Raw genomic sequence first — 20,126 nt, forward strand, 5'->3', positions numbered from 1 at the left:
ATGCCTAAAGGTGTAGCAAATGATGGTTAATAATAGCACAGCAATCCTAAAAATAACTGAACCTTAAGTTACTCCCCACCTGAAACATCCCTATAATTCACCTGTTGGAGAGATCAATGACTCATATCCACGTCCAAATTCAATCTTTAGCACGTAATTTCATCCTTTAGGTAAAAAGGATTTTATAACAGAACTAAAAACAAACAACACATGTACTTGTGTAAATTTCTTTTTTATTTTCTATTTTTATAAATTGATATCTAGTATAAAATTACCATTTATTCTAAACAATTAACAATAACAAAGTCAGCATTTCTGTTGTAGCTTATCAAGTTCTTATTATAAGCATCTTCTCCTTCAGTCCTGTTTACAATGGTAGGCAACCACGTCTGTCTTCTGAGGTGGTTAAGTGGGAATTTGGGGAGGCTCACTGGGTGGTCTGAGGAAGGCTACTCAGGGGAAGTGGTACTCAGCTCCTTGACTCCAGTTCTTCCCTGTTCACCATTCTCCTCCATTATTTAAAGGGATAGACCTTGTGAGATGTGGCATTATTGTCTCTGTACAACCCTGTGATAGTTTCCTAGGTCTGCTATAAGCATATTAGTAAAAATGGAATGAATGAAGACAACAGAATATATTCTTTTGAGGTTTTGGAGGCTCAAACATCAGTCGAAAATCCAGGGGTTGATAGAGCCAAGGCCTCTCTGGATGTTCTTGGGGGATCCTTCTGCGTCTGCCTGCTTCTTGTGGCTCCTAGCCTTGCTGTTCCTTGGCTTCTGGTGGTCCCACTGTGATCTCTGTCTCAGGCTTCACATGGCCTCTCCCCTGTGTGCTTATGTTCTTGTGTCATTCTCATTGTATTTAGGGCCTAGTCTAATTCAGGATAATTTCACTGTGATCTTTATCTTAATTATATTTCTAATGACCCTATTTCTAAGTGAGATTACATTTTGAGATTTCAGAGAGACGTAGATTTTGGGAGTGCTATTTCACCCATTGCAGTCATGTTGCTAATGAGAAAATTGGAATTCTGGTTAACATTATCATCAAACCAATGAACATACTGATATTTTTGATAAAGAATTGATCCCATGTTTACAATTTGTGGGGCTTCATGAACTCCAGGATCATAGACATTGAATCTCTGTAGTTTAAGATAAAATGCACCATTTTGCCAGTTCCCAAGGGGCAGTCTTCTGTGCCTTGCACTTACTAGGAGTTGGCATTCACATCTTAGAACTTGCATACCTCTCTGGGTACTTCCTTCACAGCCATTAGGAAGGATAGCAGAGATGTAGTGTCACACGTCACTGGGATGTTTACTCACTTATGAAGTATGTCTGACCTTCAGGAAGGTCTTGTGGAAGTTCTCAGGTTGGACCCACTGAGCAGGGAATAATTTTACCAGGATCCCTAAGAGGTGATTTCAATGAATGATTCTCAGATTCTTGTAATCAGATCTCCAGCTTTTCCCATACAGTAATTTCTTCTTAGGTTTATCATGTTTATAGTGTCTGAAGCAGAATGTATTAAGTGAAGGTATCACTCCTGTCAATGTAATAGTTAAACCAAACAAAACAACAACAAAATTATATGGCCAAATGAGAACAAAGCATTTAAATATAGCCTGTTAACCTGTGCTTAATAGGTTGGAACTGAACTTTTGTACGTTTGATCCAACTTTATTTACATCAAAATTATTATTTTTGATTATAAAAATTAATACAGGGCTGGGGTGTAGCTCAGTAGTATAGCAGCTGCCTGGTGTGTGAAAGGTCCTCAATTCAATCCCCAGCACTACAAAAAACAAACCAAAGCCAATACCACATAATTAGTATATGTTTGCATTTTAGAAATTTAAAATGCATAAAACCAGTAAGAAAATTCAAAACAAAACAACAACAACAACAAAACAACACTCCCCAATTCTGTTATCCTTAAAGTAATGACTGTAGGTGTATTTCTTGACTCCTGTTATTCTGTGCATCTTTTAAATAAAAAACTGAATCCTACTTTTTAAAAAATATAAAGTCAGAGATATTTTATGTGTTTCATAGTCTTCATAAACATCATTTTAATGACTGCACACCAGCTTATGAGATCTAGAGTTTACATAAGAATTTCCCCTTGGTGAGCATTTAGAATGGTTTGAGTTTTTTTTTTTTTCATATTATAAATAATACTCAAGTGAATAATATTGCAGTAAAAATTCTCTCCCCAGATGTAAATATGCTGATATCTGCATCTATTTTATTATCTTTTTCTTGATTATTTTGATCTGTATTGAGAGTTTAATATTTTTTATAATCCTGATCTACTTTGAAAACTTCCTTCCCGAAATGGTTTGCCAGTTTATACTCCTGTCGGTAGTATTCAAAGAATCACTATAGAAATTGTACCAGCAGTAAAATATAATAGCATTAAAATACTTTGCCAACAATTATTGCTTTGATTAATAAAAAAGTAGAATCATATTTCACTCTTAATTAGCACTCCTTTACTTATTAGTAAAGGCAACATTTTTACATCCATTTTTAAGAAGTATTTCTTTTATGAATTACCTCTCCTACATCCTGAATCATCCCTTCCCATTATATATTGAAGTTCTAAACTTCAGTACCTTAGAATGCTACTGCATTTGGAGATGGGGCTTTAAAAAATATCATAGGGGTGGTCCCTAATCCTGTAGACTAAAGGAGGAACATGTGAGGCACCTGAAGAAGGTGGTCACTGTAAGTCAAGGAAGAGACCAGATCATCAAATCTAGGACTTGCGCCCTCCAGAACTGTAGGGGAGAATAAATGTCTGTGGTCTAAGTCAGGCAGTCTGTTTTGTTAGGGTAGTTCTAGCCACCTAAATCACTGTCCCCAGCCAGTGTATTTAAAGGGCTTTAGAGCTTTCCTTAGTAATTTGTACAACTGCATTTTATGTTCCAAACACTTATCTCTATGGTTTTCTTTTTGAATTTGTTGTAAAGTGATTTTTGCCTTTTTTCATATTTTGATCTTCTTTATTTTTAGCTTATAGCATGTGTACATTTACATGTCCCCCCCCAATTATTCACCTTTTTTTCTTTTTGTACTTTGTCCCATAGTACTTCAAGGCTTAGTAAGTTCTTTTCCCTTGAGAGATTTGATACATTGTCATTGCACTTTTTATTCATTTTTCTGTAGTATGTTATTGACTTGTATAATATAAATATTTTCCAAGTTTGAGAACTCACAAAAATAGTCGAATTTCAAATTTACAGGGTAAAACTTTCATGAATTTAAGAAGTTTATGCCCTGGTCAATACCCTATTATCTTTATTTGCAGTGACTTATTTATTTTCAAAGTCAACCACTTCCTTTTGAAATACCTACATTCTAAAAATGAAATAATGCCTCATTTTTTTAATCTTTAATTTTATTAACACCACAAAGACAATCTAACTATACAGAATAGATATTGCTCTCAGTAATTTCTTAAGTGCCTTAAAAATTTGATTGGAATCTTCTTTTCAAGCGAAGGATAGATTGTCTTGCAAGATGAAATAAACAGGCTCCTGTTTTTCCTTGTTTTCATTGTGATTTTTGTGCTAAGAAAACACATTTTACCCTTTTTGTTTTTGGATCATTTTATCTAAATTTTTCACATTTTTCTTTGAAGATGTCCTTACAATTTATTTGGAAACACTGTTTTCTACAGCTCTATCCTCTTTTCAATTAATTTTCATATCAGGTTAATAAAAAATGCCATATCTTCAAGGTGCCATTTTGTATTTCTTAGTTGGTGGTGTTTGTTGTAAGGTAAACTTAACTGACCATTCTGAAATCTCTCTTGAGCTGAGCCATATAAATCAGTGTAAATTTGTAGAAAATAAATTTGAAAAGCTATTAGTAATGATTTGAATGGCCTTTCCTGAAGAGGTGAAGAATATGCTTTATTTAACAAAAAACAAACAAAAACATTTTTTTATTAGTAAAGTTTTTTGACATTTGAGGTATGAGATACAATCATTCAACAAATGTTTATTGTGCACCCATTACTGTCTAGACTCTGTCCTCAAGTTTGAGAATGCAGCCATAACCTGCAGAACTTGAACACTGGCTAGTCAAAGGGGGACCTGGCTATTGTTCTGGAGCAGGACCCCAGAGGCTCCCTGCTGGCCCAGGCAATGCTCCTTCAGGTCCCCGGGGGAGGGCTCAGGGGAAGCAGCTTTACATTGAAGTGTCTTCATATTTGAGCAAATAAGATAATCAAGCTAAACACTGCATGTCTCCCTGGCCTCATAGTTATCAAGATTAATAAAAATGAATCAAACAAGTCTTCACCTTTGCATTTAAATGTGTGTTTTAGGAAAACAGACGGGCAAAGAGGGAAGGCACAAATGAATGAGAGAAGTCTGTCTGATGGAAGCCCAAAGGTGGTAAGGGTCAATGTTATTGAAGATGTGGGTGAAGAGCACAGAACAAAGGCTTCATGATGGGTGACCTTGCTGAGTTTTGAAGACAGCAAATGTTTATCCAGTAGTTGGAGGCTATGGTTGAATTATGGGCAAAGTCTATACTAAAACTTTGTAGACCGTAGTTTACTTTATATGTAGCAGAAAATATCATCAAATATCATCTCCAAAATGTTGATTGTACAAGTCAGACCTTAACCTCATGCCATTTGAGGTCACAGTAATTTCTCATTTGAGATTGATGACTGACAGATAGAATCTTCTGCAATATTTGTCGAGAAGGTTACCATTGAGATTTGGTTACCATTGAGATTTTCTGTTTGTCTTTTTTATTTCCAGTAGTGATAGTCAGGTCTAATCCTTGTGGCAGTCGGGCAGAGCACAACTTCCTGACATCAATTTTCATGCAATCCTCCTCGTGTTCTCAGCTTTCCTTTAACTGTGGAAGCAGGACATAATCCAGTGGATAGGAAGAAAATGGCCCCTTCTGCACACAAGAACTTCAGTATCTGCTCTCTGGTGAAGTACAAGCTTGACATTGCTGATTTTCTTTGATGACCCAAATTGAATTATAGAATTTTAAAAAGAACAGAGATGAGAGAAAAGAAAACTGGGCATTCTCATTCAAAATAGTTGTGCCAAGGAAGGTGGGCATTCCCCGGTGAGAAGGCCCCTCCTGTCACTTGTTTCCACCATTCTATTTGAGTATCTAACAGATCTTCTTCCCTCTCAAGCTCATCTGTCTTTTCAGGTAGCAACCTGTTTCATGATATCATGGAATATTGCCCACCATGGCTGGGCTGGAGGCCCACTGCCTTGGCTGTTGTCTCAATGAATTACAGCTTCTCCTACATAAAAGCAGAAAAAATAAAATCAGAATTGAGAATGTTGCAAGTCAGCATTGTGACACTGTGTGCATAAGAAAGAGTGTACTGGTCACCCTTTAATCTGCCATTGATATCTATCATGAGCTCATTTTTCTACATTGTCTCTCTGAGTGCTGTGTCCTTATCTCTCAAAATTCTCTCTCTCTCTCTCTCTCTCTCTCTCTCTCTCTCTCTCTCTCTCTCGTAACATATTCAACATTTCAACCATTGTTTATTAAGCATTTCTCTGAGTAAACTACTTTAGAGCAATGTCAAGCTCTTTTCTTTGCTATTGATGGACACTAAAACATTGCAGAAACATTTAATCACATTTTGCAGTTTATATGTATGTGGGAGAGCAGATGGTTAACATCTATAGTTCATCTACTATGTGAAAAATTCTCCACTCATTCATATTATTTTATTTAATTCTCAAGATACCTGATGAAATTAAAATGATTGTCATTTACCTTTTGAGGAAATGGAAGCTTAGCAAAATTAAATAATTTTCCAAGGGCACACAAGAAATATCTGTATTTAAATGTAGCCTGCTTTACAATCCTGTGGTTTTCATTTTTCAACAGATTTCATACCCAGTACATTAAAGCTCTTCAAAAGTTTAGACCTTCTATAATTATTTGCCCTTGGATTTTCCACAGATACTCATTCCTAATGTGTAATATGATTAGTAATTGTTTTTGGAAAAAGAGAAGGAAGAAATGGAAGGATTGAGGAAGGAAAATAGAAATAGAAAAAGGAAAGAAGGGAGGAAAAGAAGGATGAGGATAGGATGTGTCTGTGACAATGCTTCTTTGTTCCAGGTACCTCAAGAATCTCTTCTACAGAATATACTGAACTTGTATAGTTGTTTAGTATGTGTTTATGTAAATATTTAGTTATTGGAAGCATCATAATTTATTTTATGTTTATTTTATTTTATGTTTTATGTTTATATGATTATTTATAGTTTTCCTTTAGTATTGGGGATTGATTCTAGGACCCCACAGGAAACAAGTGTCAATGCTCAAGTTTTCATATAAAATGGTACAGTATTTCCTTATAACCTCTACTTCCTCTCCCATACTTTAAATCTTCTCTAGATTACTTATAATGCCTAGTACACTTTAAATGCTATATAATTAGTTCTTATACCGTATATTGCTTAGGGAAAATGGCAAGGAAAAAAATCCATACATGTTTACTACAAATGAAATTTTTTACAAATATTTTTTTAAATTTTTTTAGTTGTTGATAGACATTTATTTATTTATATGCTGTGCTGAGAATTGAACCCAGTGCCTCACACATACCAGGCAAGTACACTATCGCTGAGCCATAGCCCCAGTCCTACAAATATTTTCCATCTAAAGTTGAATCCATGGATGTGAAACCCATATAAATGGAGGGCCAACAGCCAGCCTATGTATGTGTATAGATAGATAGATAGATAAATAGATAGATAGAGCTTTTTGCATGCATGTGTTTGTATACGTATACATACCTATATACATATACATGCACACACATATATGTATTCTGTATATCCTTGAGTATGTGGAAATTTGCTTGACTGCAGTTATTTAAGTGTATGCAATATTTTTCTGGTTTTGAAGCACTTTTGTGCTAAGCCCACATACAAAGATTAAAACCAGTTGCTTTAATGATTGAATGAATATGAAAGTAAATTAAATCAGAAATTCCTGCTTCCTTGTAGATACCATATTTGGTTTTGCTATGAATCAACCATTGGATACTTTTGTTTGAGCACTTTGTTTATTCATTTTCTTCTCTTTTTGCATAATGGTAGTTAGCTCAGAATAAAAGAAACATAAAATTGGCTGTGGCATAAAGAATCTACTTCAAAAGAGCTATTCAAGACAACGAGGAAATATTTTTGGACATAACTGTATTTAACAAGTGTAATTTTCTCTCCATATTATCATGGTATGAGTAGCAAAGGGAATTTTCTACACTTATGTAGTTCATCTAGTTCATGGAAATAATAGTATTTTAGGACATTAAAATTTACTTGAAATAATTATGAGCTGTCATATATCTTTGGTAAGTAAACTTTCCACATAAATTTTCCAAATACTTATTTGAAAAACAATCATCTTCAACTTTTCTGCAAATTATTCTGCCTAAATGATTTTTGGGGAAAAAAAGAGGTGAAGTGTCATATAAGAGTTTCAAGCTTGAAATTTTCCTTTTTGAAACACTGAATCAATTTTGAATTCTCAAGATAGATTTTAGTATTTGTATTTTATTTTTGAAGGCAGTTATATATATTTTCTTGCTGGAGAATTTATATAAAGTGCTTTTTAGAGCAAATTACAAATTTGTGGGATCAAATGGATCATACTTCAAGTACAGGAGAGAAATTAGCATATTTATTATCATTATTTTTGATCCACACTGGTTTGGATTCAAGTCCTTGCTCAACCACTTACTGGTTGCTAGTTTCTTTCACAAGTTTCTTAACCCCCTTAATTTTCTTTATTTAATATTCCCGAAAATACTAACAGCACACACTTTTTGTATTAGATATCAATGTACTAGGTGTTAATCAGATTCTAATGAATAAGATTATGATCAAAGGATAATTATCAAGCAAATTGCTGAGAAAATTTATCCTCTTGTGATAAATACAATTATAATGTAAAGCAAATTGACACACTTCTGTACAACAAACATTAATTTTATTAAATCTTTCTATAATAAAGATATATGGTTTTAGGATTCTATATCAACAGTTCCTTGAAGATAACTATTAAGACAAACCTTTAAATATTATAGTAAGTTCTTTTCTTTGTTTAGAAAACAGACTTAGAATTCCAAATTTATATAATAGGCAGACTTATTTAAATTTTGTGATAAATCCATGGATGTATTTCACTTTTCCTTCCCTTTCTAGCAATTCACAGGGGCTAATGTTGAACTCTGTATTGTCCAAATGTGTGGTTCTACAGGTTCTTACTCCTGAATCATTTCTCATTAAAATGCATGGCCTGTCACTTTACTATGATTTTAATCAAAGTAGAAGCAAGGACTTTTCACATTTTAAACATATATGTACATTTGAAAACCCACAAGATATCATTTTTCTTACATTCTCTGAACTCTTGCATTGTTCTCTTCTTATTTAGTGGCAGGTCACGGATGCCCACGTATTTAATGCTGTTGATTATATATTAATTTCCCGAATAAGCAGACGCAGTCTGATCAACATTACTAGAACTTGAACAGAAAGATGGGAGAATTGGAGAATGGTCGGATCAAAGTGTGGACCCTAATTCTTGGCCATAATGAATGGGGAGAGTTGAAACTTAGAGACAATATTATAAAATCTTAAGTCAATTTGACCAGAGAGTCTGTGAAAAGCAGGACACAGATAAGAACAAAATATATTCTTAATTGGTTAAACGTTTATGCAGTACAAACCTGATACAGGCTTATAAATACAGGGATAGTTTTTAGGAAGTTAAGATTTTGTTGGAGGGATTCTTTTTTTAGAAGACAGAGATTCTTTTTTGTTCTAGCTTAAATTAGTAAGTCATCAGTTTTCCATGTATTTTGAATATGGAACTAAATACAGAATTTTACTGTAATCCTTCTTGCATTTGCCTTGAATAGATGCTCAGGTTGCTCCATGTCATTTAGGCACTGTGCATTCATCTGTCTCCCGTGTTTCATCTGAATGAACATCTTAAGAACATCTTACAGTTTACTTAAATCCTGCAAGTAAACTGTAGAAAGAAAAATGAAAACACAAACAGATCTCAATAACAGAGCCTGTTTCTGTTCTTTCTCTTTTTATATTCCTTCAGTCACATGTCATTAATGTTCTTGGGTGTGCCTTTTAAAATATTAATAAATATCTTTGCTATGACCTTTAAACCTTTTTTTAATTTATTTTTTGTTATTTATTTTCTACCTTTTTGTTATTAAGATAGGTTTTAGGTTGATAGCATATTTGTTATTTATTTTCTATCTTTTTTGTATTTAAATAAACAGCATTAAGGAAGTTTACATGTTGTTGGTTTTATTTGATTGTAGCAACAGAAATGGGACCCACAGTTGTGAGTCAACCATAACTCAGGTTAAGAGCAAAACGGAATCCTGCATTCAGCAGGAAGAAGAACCCCAGCCTAAAAATGGAGAAACCCCAGTCTATTCTTGCCTTGGCCTCTCTGTAGCTGTGTGGCCTTTATTATATCATGTGACATTTTAGGACTTCATCTTTTTTTAGAAATCAGAGAAATAAAAAGTTTGCATTAGGTGATTTTTCTGGTCTCTCCAATTCAGAAAATTTGAATATTTTTGTTTAGATATTTCTTTGGGTGACTACTTCAAGGAATACTTTGGCCAATCAAAACTTAAAAAAAATATTTATAAGAAGGAAAGTGTGTAAGAGTACTAGCAACATGTGTCAACATAACCTATGAAAATAAACTGAAAAATACTAAGAAAAAAATGACTGTGTTCCTCAAGAACAATTTGGCATGAAGGATGAGAACATGAACTTTTGATTAGTGTATAATTAGGAGGTATAGTGTATATTAGAACAACATGACATTCAGGGTTGGTAAATGACAATGCCTATGGGAAGGGGACGTCAGGGTCTATTTCTAACCCACTGCAGATTATCCCACATCTGGAGGCTTTGGTTTCTATCCATCAAGTGAAAGGACTGGAGCAAACGATTAGAACTTTCTTTTGCAGCTCTGGCAGGAGTGTAAGATATAATCTTAATTAAAATCAGAGCCAAGAAAACTGAATGCAAAATTCTGCTTTAGCCGACCGTGTTTTATCAAATCAAAGATTAGTTACTTATATACTTTGAGTGCAAGTTTTTAATGAGCACAATGTGTCAAGCTTCAGGGTTACAAAAATAGATTCTAGAAAGCTAAGTCTGGGTAGATAAATACACTGAATTGTTTGTAGTGTCATAAGATCATTGCTATCTTATAACTGTGAGCGAAGTGCCATTAAAAATATAGAGAAGGGAAGAAGTTAGGAATTTTGCATGATGGTTCATTTATGAAATGACGTAGTAAATGGAAACTGATTTATGAGCTTGGATTTGTCAATAGGAGGCACTGGATATAGGGGTGTAGCCCAGTGGTAGAACTTGTAACTACCATATATGAGGTCCTGGGTTTGGTCCCCACCACTGTGGGTAAGGATGAATAAGATGATAGAACTTCCCAAGGTCTGTGTGCTCTGATAGCAGGAAACCTCTTTAGTGACTTCATGAGTACGATTAAAATAAATATTCATAGTCAAATCATGAATAAGTGTTTGAATATACATTCTAAATTGTTTAAATTTATCCTGGAAATGATGGGATTCTTGGGAAAATAAAAAAGTTCAAGTAGTGACTAGTTCCAGGCCTTTCCTGTCTACAGTATAGTCAGATAGATTGAAGGATGCTGAGACTGCCAGTAGGAATGGAAGTTAGGTGGTTATTGGTGAGAAATGAATAGGGGTGTCAACTAAGGTGAGTCTTATCTGAGTGACAAATAACCCCCAAGTATCAGGAATTTACAGTAATGAATTTCTGCTTTTCTCAGTATATGTAACGAATCTAAGTAGAGATTGGGGGAGACTGGTCATCATGGTTATTTGAGGGCTGTGGATAACTGTTTGTAGTCTCCATGTTAGGGTTAAATGAGCACAGAAAATCACGGGCTGTCTGTGTAAGTTTCACACTCTGAAATGACTAATCTGCTCACATTCTCTTGGCAAAGTCCAGTCACTTGGCCTTGCCCAACTTCAAAGGGACTGAAAAATGTACCCCTATGAAATCTCTGAGAGCAAAGAATTGAATGTGAGTGAGCAGCTCTAATGACAATGATGGCAAATGATCAGAGGTGGAGGAGAAGCCACAAAATTGTCAAAGTATTTCTAGTTTAGACTTTTATTTATGCAAGTCCACATTCTTTGACTGACAGATTTCACATATCCTTAGTTTCTCTTCTCCCAGGAAGCTTTCTCTGGCCACAAGAAAGGGGACCTAGGTAAGAAATTCTCAGTGTTGTGCTGATACATGTTTAACCACAGCCACTCTATTGCAAATCAAAACCAAAAACCTCTTTTGGTGCTCTAGCTAAATTCTCTCATGTGAGTCCACTCATGGGGGTGAATTCCAAGCTAATGACTGATACCAATGAACACAGAGTTGGTAATAGAGGCACAGTCCCACACCACTTTAATGCATTTCCAGCACACAGATACAATAGAACTAAATGAAGTTAAGTGCATTGATCATGGTATGATGTAATAAAATAATTAGGATGTGGTGGGATTTCATGTATTGATAATCTTTGTTTAAAATCTAATTTATTTAATTGTAACATTTTCTCATTGAATTTTTAATAATGACCATGTTCTGTGGCTGTTCTACAAAATTCCTGAAAATTTTAATAGGCAGCTCTCACAAGCCAATATGGGCTGGCTGGCCCCAGCACACCACCAGATCTTCTTTTCCTCTGTACCCCACAGCCTGCTATAGTTATCCTTATCATACTAATCAAATTTTATTTTAATTATTTACCCATTTATCTTGTTGGCTGCATGATAACATTTTAAGGAGCAAGGCACTGCTTCACTGCTGAATTCATTCGTGCTCAACATGGTGCATGCATCCCAGAAGAGATTCAGCCAATACCAACTGAGGTAGAATGAAAACATATTTTAAATCAATAAGGAAATTAGTGCTTTCTCTTTCCATTGATCCTTCTTTTCAGGGGCCATGCCATTACATTACATAAAGAGTGGCTGCAGACAGTTGCCTCTATGTGAATCCGACCTTAACTGAAAATACATACCTTCTGAAAGAGAATGTCTCACAACCTGACTTTGTTCCTCCGGATGAATGCCAATTTCTCTACAAAATGTCTCCAGTCAATCGTGCATTTGAGACCTGACTGTATCTTTTGAAAATCCTACAACACTTTTGCAGTTTTATTGTACAGTTCTTGTGTGAATAATCTAAATACAGTCACTTAATTTTTTGTCTCTCAATTGAGGCAAATTAATAAAGACAGCAAGTGTGGCTCGGGCTTTATTTGGTTTCCCTTTCATTATAGTGTTGGTTATATCATGGCCACTAAAAATGTTTAAGAGTTTCAACTACCTCTTTTACTTTGAAACCAAATTTCAGTACAATGTATCTCAAATTATTTTCTGAAGCTCCCTGCAGATCTTCTATATTTCTGTCTTTAATGACTTAGTGGATCTTTGTTATGGGAATGCCACTGCATCCTACTTGAAATTAATAGGTGAAAATCTCATTGTATTGTGTTTTCTTTTTAAACTTGAAGAAAACTCAGTGTATTGTCCCTGCTTTACAATTGTCTTTACGATATATTCAGCTGATATATTTCTTCAGGGACAAGGGAGTATTCTACCTAGAAGTAAGAGTGTATTGCGTGACAAATTGCAGGCACTTGGTATGGCTAGATTATTAGAATCCTTATCTAAACTGTTTACATGTCAGGTTTCTTTGGTAGCCCAGAATAATTTGGACAAATGAGACTCCCCAGTGGTAATTACATTTCCTTAACAACATTTTGGTGAATGCACATAAAAGGTAATAATAGCTTCCACCAGTGCCCTGTCCTGCAGCATGTCACAGCCCCAGATTCTGATAGTGTCTGACACTTATTACTTAAGCCATGAATTTCTAAAAGCAGAGACCTCTGCAAAGGTCTTTTCCCAAACCACACTCTCTCAAACTACAAAGTCAAAATTCTGATTATCTCTGCAACTTTCCTTGGAGGTCAGACATATTTTGGGAAAGCCCAAACTTTGTGAATCAGAACTTATCAAATGGGAAATATGAAATAGAATCTCTAGCATCCCTGATCTTCCTACAGCAAGAGACATGGTTATTCATGACCAGGTGTTGTCTCACAGACAGAAGTGTCCAAAACCATTATTCCATAGCATCTTTTATCAAAAGAATAAAAAGGAAAATCTCTGACTTGCAGAGATTGCATTTGCTATTCCCATGAACTTGCATTATCTTCAGAATGGCACCAGCTAGAATTCAGTTACACTATGCATTAAGGCACGTGTGTCCCTCTGTTGCCCAACATAACAGTAATTGTGTGCCATGGTGTGTGTGTGTGTGTGTGTGTGTGTGTGTGTGTCTATATTAATACAAGTTTGTGAAACTCTGAATTCAATAAATCCTTGTTTTTTAAATTTGTGACAGGTATTAATATATTTTAGAGCCTCAGAGAAATTTTATATTTCTATATCATTATTCATGTTTTTATTCAAGCTACTGTTTATCAAATTCAGTTCACTATGTGTATCAATCAAGTCCATCCAGGAGAGAGAAACCACTCTGTAATCCAAAGAGGGAAATTTAATGTAAAAGATGAATTAAAACAAGATGGAAGTAAAATTTAGGATTGGCTTGTGAAAAAATAAACAGAACTATATAAAATAAAAACATAGCAAATATAAGGAACTGCCATTGTGCTAGGTATAAGAATGCCCAAGGAAAGCTTTATCCTTCCTCTCAGGACTAAGATCCATGCTTCCCTAATTGGGAGGGCACAGTTATTAAAAGTTAATAATTTTATATTAAAACGTTAATTTAAATATCAGTATACCTTTAAAGAAGTTTTAGTTAGATTAAATTGAATAGGAATAGAATAGAAATACAAGAGCAATATTTTGGGATAGGAATAGGTATAAAACTTTTTGCTTCAGTTTCATTTCTTTGGCTTATTTTCACATGATTTGCATACTGATAATACCTGAGTCTGGGAAGGTATCCATAGACAGGCTATTGCTTTTCAGAATTGGTAGTCTCCTTCCCTTGATTCCACCACAAGAGGTGAATATACTGAGGCAGTGATTGTTGAGGTAAGAACTCAAGTTCTGAAATCAATGTTCAAAAGAGTGTAGAAAGAGGAATTTTCTTTAAGAAAAAGCTCTCAGAGGAATCACTGAGTGTTTGGCTGTTACTGAGCTCAGGGTTTGATGCTTTCTTGATGTCAAACAGCTGGGTTGACTTTGGGCATGATTAAATATTTAAAAATCAAATGTATATATATGGTATTGGGAATTGAACTCAGGGATGCTTAATCACTGAACTATATCCCTAGCCCCCCTCCACCCCACCTTCTTGAATTTTTGAGACAAGATCTCTCTAAGTTGCTCAGGGCCTCAATAAATTGCGTAGGCTGTTTTTGAAATTGTGATTCTCCTGTCTCAGTCTCCCAAGCCTCTGGGATTACAGGCATGCACCACTGCTCCTGGGTGGCTAAGATTAAATCTTTTTGAATTACTATGAGGTTTAAATAAAAATGCAGATTTCTAGAGTATTCACAAGGAACACAGTGGATGAAAATCAATGTTATTTCTAACTTATTTGGTATTAAATTTATTAAGAATCAATGTGGTACTTGATTTATATTTTTTGAAACAGCTCACATTTTAAGGTCTGGAGCTATTGTTTTGATAAGTTGTACATTATTTTCCTGATTAAACATCATTTCATCCTAGAGTATGGCACTGCAAAGGTCTCCAAGCATACTAATGTAGCTTATAAATAGAACTGGGTTAAAGCAGAATAATTTTTCATTAAGCAAATTTTGCAAGCAATTTTATTTCCTGCTATGTTATGCTCCTTTTATATATTTATAAAAATAGAAAACCAAAGAAATTACTGACCAACTTAAAGTGTAAGAACTAAGACAAGATTATACAATCAAGGTAATTAAACTAAAGAGACATTTATTATTGCAAATAAAATTTTAATAACTGGATTATACATAAGAAATAAAGAGTACAGGTCAATTCCCAATTCTCCAATTCTCCGTTCTTTCATTGTTCTCAAGGATCTGCCCTGCCTCTGAAGTATGGTCTGACTTAGCTGTTCTGACTTTTCTGGGAACCTTTATATCTATCCAGTAAGGTTATTTGGGCCCTTGAACACTTTTAATGCATGGTGGAAAAAGGGAAGGCTCATTATTATTTTTTTGACAGAATAAAGTGATAATATTGCATACATAATCACACATGTAAATTAATTATGAGTTATGTCCTCAATATCATAGTACAGTGGAAAATTCTAGTTGGAGATTTGTTCCCATGAAGGTTAAATAGTGCAATCTTTGGTTTGATTTTGAAGATCAGTAAAGTTTAAGATTTTTAAGCCCTCAGGATATCAAGGGTGAGGAGTGGGTTGCAAAGTGTTTTAATTTAGGAAAACATGGGGATGAGAATGAGTATGATGTTTGTGACACATGGTTCTTGCCATATATTCTTAGAACTGTCTCACTCATCTTAAATACTACATAGTTAGCAGGGAGCTAGTCTTCATACACACATTTTAGCTTTCAGATCTGTTCACCTTGTTCTTCTCCCTCTTTCCCCTTCACCTCTACCATTTTTGAAAGAAAATTTCTGTCTAAATATTATGACAGATCTGCTGTGTGTTTTGTAGATAGTTCTCTGTGTATGTGTGTGCATGTGTGTACGTTTTCTAACTTGTGAAAATGTTGGCTACCTAGGAAGAAGGCTTCTACCAATTAATACTGTCTGAGAAGGGACCAGGCTCTCTTACTAAAATTGGGCCCTGATCATTTGGAGAAATTGATCATAAGGCTGATGTCTGTCATCAGCATGGATTCCGTCGTCAGCAGGAACTAGAGTTGGGTGACTTCCCGTGTACCTTCCATCTTATAAGTTTGTGATTTGAATACATACCCACTTTAGAGCAAGAATCAAAATAAAATTTTAACTGATCAGGCATCTAAACTGTTGTCTGCAGGTTCTGTGACTCTTACATTTCTTTGGCCCATAAGGTCAACATAGTATTTGTATTTAATTTTTGATTTTTTTCCCCTCAGGAAACATATTTTTCCTTACAGTATCTTAATATCTCCAAGCCTCCAGAAAGATGCTAATTCACCTGTATTTACATGTGCCAGAGCATGCAAGGGTGTTGCCTGTGTTCCAAGACTATGCTACACAGATGTGAAGAAAAACATAATAAGGAATTATTTCCTCCAAGGAGTTCATAGTCTAGAAAAAAGATTTTGATTTGATAAATTATAACACCAAGTAGCAAATGTTAGTGATGAACTGAGAAGAGACAGAATTAGAGAGTTTAAGATATGGGAATTGGTTTTATATCTCCTTCCTTGACATCATCCCTGGGTGTTCTTGAGTCAGGTACTTATTTATTTCTAAATAATATTATGTACATTTTATTAAAATGATTATTTTTTTGGCATTTGCTTCTAACAAGGATGAGACCAAATTTACCTTCCAACTGAAGCATGTAATAATAAATAAGCAAAAGCATAAAATAACTGTTTACAAAACATTGGGCTTTAGGCAACCAAAGGTAGCAATCCTTGTGAGAGGAGAAGTAAGCTAATAATAATTGCTTCTGGGAGAATTTCCAAAACAACTGGTACTAATGACCCCTAGATTGTATCTGATTTATGATTTATTCAACTTTACATATTATATATTTAATAGTATGATCTTTATAATGTGCTATTTAGTATGTGTATATACTTTTGCGTTGTAAAGATTCAAATGAAAGTAGAAAATTATTTGTGTGTAAAATTCATTTATAAACAAAGCTCCTTTCAATTTATATGGTTTCTTAATTAAGACCAAAATTTGCAAAGCTTCTGCTTTCCCTGTGCACTACTTCCAGGAAGCTTTCCTTGGAATGATCCATAGCTATGCTTTTCTTTAATTTTTTTTCTATTAATTCTCTTAATTTACAGCAAAATTAATGCTTATTTTATCCAGCCATTAATTAAAATAATTTAAAGCTGTACTTCTGACTGCATAGTACATAACAAAAATTGTTTTTTGTTTTGTTTTTCTGAGAGTTGGCACAGTACAATTCTTGTCACAGAAGTCTTCTGTTTTGCCCAGAAGAATTGCTAGTGATAATAATATGCCTCCAACGTATTATGTTCTCTAGATTAGTTCTGGGACCAGCAGATTTATAGCAGCATCTATTATCTAAGTAGTCACTTGTGTATTCTTCCTCCTTTTTAATTTATGTTAAGCCTGGAAAATTAAATGCAAAAATGTCTCTAATAATGAAATAAACAGATTGTGTGTCCATTAGGATATCATTGGTTGAAAGTAAGTAACTAAACAAAAGATAACCAAGACCCCAAATGATTCCTGTTCCAATATGGATATGCAATTATTATTTATCAAAATAGTATTTTGGGAGCCCTATATATGTCAGGCACTGATTGAGGGACATAGCATTTGTTTCTAAAGATAAAAGTCTGTATAGCCATGGAGATTAGATTCTAAAAGAAAGAGAAGACACATATCAAAATAAATGTAGAAACGTGTGTGTGTGTGTGTGTGATGTCACACTGCAATGGGGATTGAGATAAATTAAAGCAAAGAAAGAGCTACAAAGTGTGTTCTATGAGGATTTCAAGTTTAATGGAGTGGTCTCAGAGTCTCATTGAAAAGTTGACTCACAAGTCAAGATGGGAAGGAAGTAAGACAGTGAGAGATAAGAGATGTCTTTAGAAGGGATTCCCTGCGGAAGAAACCGAAGCTGGTAGGGGGACACCTTGAGGCAGAGCATGTTGGGTCTTTTAAAGAAGCAACACATCTGTGTGAACCAGAGTGAGAAAAGGGCCAGCAGATGAGATGAAATCAGAAGGGAACCAGGAGACAAATGATGTGGGTGGTGTAAGTGCCTCTTTCTCTGAATGGGATGGATAGTCACTGGAGAGACTTGAGCAGAGGTGTGGCATGATCTGAATTGTGTTTTAAAAGCCTCACTCTGGATGTTGTATTAAGAATCAACAATAGACAGCAAGGGCAGAAGCAGACACACCAGTTAAAAGACTACTGCAATAAATCTGCAATAATAATTCTGGCAGCTTGGACCAAGGTTGCAGGGGTGGTAGTAGGAGGAGCTGCTTTCATTCTGAACCTTGAGCCAGCATCATTTGCTGATGGATGAGGTATGAAGTGGGAGACGAGGCTTTGTGTTCTAATCTGAGCACCTGGAAGAATGCTATTGTCATTTGCAGAAACATGAGATACTCTGTGGAATAGGCTGGAAGCAAGGGGAATTTTGAAAATTGGTTTTGGTTACATTTCAGGTGTCTACTACATGTTCATTTATTTTATTGCTGAATGAGTCTGGAGTTTAGGAAGGAGATGCAGAATGGAGATTGATATTTTGTAATTGTCAGTATTTACTTGCATGAGATTACCGGAAAGGTTGAGTGTAGTTAAGAGGTGTGAAGATGTTTGAGACTGAGTTTTAAGACAGAATTTGAGAGACAGAGAGCATGTAGTAGAAGCAAAACCAGTGGAGTGTATTACCAGATGCCAAGTGGAAGTGTGTGGGTAGTGCCCAGCCTTCTTATTGGTTATATTCCAGGATGGGGCTTCTCCAAGACAAGGTGAGTGAAGGCAAGTGACTACTTGAAATATAGAGTGAGACCCATTGGATGTATTTCAGTATTGAAAGTATTGACCAATAGCATAGTTGAGGAAGAACCATTATCAGATTGCAACATTTTTTTCCTGGTACGGCATCTAATATACAGATTCCCATTATCTAGATGATTTGAGACTGTGGTTAGGAAGAATTAGATTTTACTTCATAGAAGTGAAAGAATGAACTTTCCCAAACTTATAGAAAGAGAACTTAGAATTTAATAGCAATGTTTTTATGTACAATCCATGTAAATCAGGATTGATTCATTGATCAAAGAAATACATAGGGCTCGTCTGCTTTGTATTGGATACCTCTGTAGTTCTTCTGGTCAGGTCCTTCAGTCACAGCAGCAGAAAAACTGACTAAAACAGTGGTGAACAGGGTAATTTTTCAGAAAACATTTAGGGAAGGAAGAGAACAAATAGGCAATTGAACCGCAAAGAAATGTGATTTTTTTTTTTTTAAAGGATAGAGAGTGTTCATAGATCAGAGACACTGGAGCTAATTTTATGGCCTTGTCAAACATTTTTCAGGAAAAGGAATGAACACAAGCATTAAATGTCAGTCCTCTCCAAGACCATTTTCCTGGTTTCTGAATGCCAGTCTCATGATGGTTTTCCTAACTTGTGCTCCAGAATTTCCATCGTTTGGCAAAAGCATTGCTCACCCTCCTCTGCTATCTGAGCCTCATCTTTATGCCTAGACAATTTCATGTTCAGTGTTTCATATGCTGCCTTTTTAGCTGCTTAAAATACAGCTTCTGTGTAAGCATAAGGCATGCTTCTTTGAGAGAATGTGAAAGGTGGTTGAAGCTAGCTATTGAGGGAACAACTGCTTTCCCCAGAAGCAAGTCATTTCAATGGTCCCCTTCAGTTATTTATCCATGAGGATTCTGAAGGGAGAAGTAAACATCTCCAGGCTACCTGTGTCCTGATGCCATGGATTCTTTGTAACTAAACCTCAAAACTAGTGAAATTGTGAGACATACCATGGCTACCCATAGATATCCAGCTGTACAGCTTGCAGATTTTATGTAAATGAACTTGAGAAGAATCGAGCTATTTCCATATGTATTATTTCAACCTACATAGCATTTGCTTGCTGTAGATTAAGTAAACACATATTGCCAAAGCAATATGAGATAGCAGTGATGTGTTCCCTTTCTTTTACACTTTCCAGAAAGAGAATTTATATTCTTCCCTTTAGAGGATTGTTTTCCTTTTAGTACAGAAGAGCTCTGATTGATTGATCAATTAATTTACTAAGCCAATTTCATATCATTTATTACATCTATGTGCCAGGTGATTTGTTAGTAAAGGGAAAGGAATAAATTGCTAAAAAC

The sequence above is a fragment of the Urocitellus parryii genome, chromosome 10, assembly GCF_045843805.1.
Source record: "Urocitellus parryii isolate mUroPar1 chromosome 10, mUroPar1.hap1, whole genome shotgun sequence".
Classification (NCBI taxonomy): Eukaryota; Metazoa; Chordata; class Mammalia; order Rodentia; family Sciuridae; genus Urocitellus; species Urocitellus parryii.